We start from the raw sequence: 2,125 nt of genomic DNA on the forward strand, positions 1-2,125 counted from the left end.
TTATTCTCTCTTTCCCATTTCTACGACGTTCTCTCTCTCTCTCTCTCTCTGCTGAAAATCTGCAAACGCAGAAGAGATAATCGGAAGAAGAAGCAGCAGCACAAGGAAAAGAGGGAGTTCCGGCCTCTCTTCCCCGTTTTTCTCGCAAGCCCGGCCTCTGCGTGCCCTAACCTCCGTCTGGCATCCTCTCCCTCCGACATCGTCGCAACGGCGCAGATATGGCCTCTCTCTCTCTCTCTCTCTCTCTCTCTCTCTCTCTCTCTGTGGCTGGACAAGGGTGGAGGTGGGCCCTTTTCTGGCCAGTCTCTCTCTGTTTGTGTAAGGACGGAAAATGGGCAGCCCTTTTCGTGCTAGCTTTCCCTATTCCTTTCTCTGGCAGGAAAGGCCTTTTGCTGGCCCTTTTCCAGGTTCCTTGATTAAATTCTCTAGGGTTTCATGGCGGATGCCTCGGCCAGCCCCGGTAGCCTTGAGAGCCCGCGCTCTAGGGATCAGAGCCACTAGTCGAACGTCCGCGAGCAGGACCGGTTCCTGCCAATTGCCAATATCAGCCGGATCAGGCGCTTCCGGCAAACGGAAAGATTGCCAAGGATTCCAAGGAAACCGTTCAGGAATGCGTTTCGGAGTTCATTAGCTTCATCACAAGCGAGTATGTACCTTTCTTCTATCCCTTTTGGTTGAATATGTTCTCGGATTCATGCCAATCAATGGGTTCCATGGAAATCTTCAGGGAATTGGTGTTTTTTTTGCTTTGATCAGGTGTAGACTTGTTGATTTGTTGCTCTATTTTTGGGGATATCTGTAGAGCGAGCGATAAATGCCGGAGGGAAAAACAGAAGACTATAAATGGTGATGATTTGCTATGGGCGATGGGAACTCTGGGTTTTGAAGATTACATTGATCCTCTTAAGGTGTACCTGAACATGTATCGAGAGATAAATTTTTTGGTGGGCTTGCATGCCAAGTTAAATTCTCTCTTATAGTTTACAAGGTTGAACTAACTCTTTTTTCATTTTTTTTTCACTTTGATGGGATTTCTCGCATCATCGACATGCTACTGATGGAGGTATGTAGCTTCCTATAGTCTATTTGATTGTTTTTTTTAGTAAAATTTTGTGCTTTCTTGCTATTTGGTTGTTTTTTGAATTATGGTTTGAATTGATTGCATGTTGCTTAGATTTGTTATTGTTAATGCCTTCTCACCAGATTGCAGACCCATGAGCTTGCTTCTTTTGTCAAGTTGTTGTTGTTTTTCCTTTTCTTGTTGCTAGCTCAGAAGTTCATTAGGTGGTTGCATTATGTATGTGTTCATTAATCCACATAATATCAGGGTGACAGTAAAGGTTCAAAGGGTGGAGAGGCCAGCAAAAAGGACGTTGCTGGATTTTAGCCTAGTTCTAGTGCTCCGGTAAAAGTTTACAGCTGTTGTTCATTAGTTTGTTCCTTCTTTGTGGCCATTTTAGCACCTATGGTGTATCTAACAATTAATCTGCTTCTTTTGTGGTTTGTGTGGAAATCTTATCAGCAGATTGCTCACCAAAGCCGTTGAAGGTGAAAGGGTTCATTAAGTTGAGATTGGCTCTGAGTTCTCTTCAAGGAGCACTTCCTGATTTTTCAACTACTGAGCTACTTGAATATAATGATGAATGTGCAATTTGTAAGGAGAGAATTTTTATTCCTTAAGGTCATGTCTTTCGACTTTCGTTAGCTTTCAAGAAAATGAGCTGTTATTTTATCTACAGGAGTCAATGGCCAGTGCAAAGAAACTTTCTTGCAATCACCTTTTTCACCTCTTGCTTAAGGGCATGGTATGGCAATTGTTTGGTATATATTTTAAGCTTGAACGTTATATACAATGGTTCATTTCATGTATATAGTTAAATGCAGCTGTAACTAAACTCTATAATTGTTGGATTAAAAGGTTATGGAGATGCAACAAAAAAATTCCTATAGTGAAAAGATGCATGTCTTTAAATTACACTTAAAAGAGAAGTACAATATACATCACGAAGAAATTTTTACTAGTGTGATATTAAATTTTGATGAAATCCTTTTAATCAGGTAAACTTCCAACCTACTAGAGTTTCTCTATGCTGATTGAGACACTGTTTTGTTTCTTTCGATTACA

General features: G+C 41.2%; 1 pseudogene; it reads left to right on the plus strand.

Moving 5' to 3' along the window:
- Positions 1 to 435: 435 nt before the first annotated feature.
- On the plus strand, positions 436 to 1,387 carry LOC149812136 (nuclear transcription factor Y subunit B-10 pseudogene; annotated as a pseudogene).
- The last annotated feature ends 738 nt before the right edge of the window (positions 1,388 to 2,125 follow it).

The sequence above is a fragment of the Nuphar pumila genome, chromosome 17, assembly GCF_984573655.1.
Source record: "Nuphar pumila chromosome 17, dmNupPumi1.hap1.1, whole genome shotgun sequence".
NCBI lineage: Eukaryota > Viridiplantae > Streptophyta > Magnoliopsida > Nymphaeales > Nymphaeaceae > Nuphar > Nuphar pumila.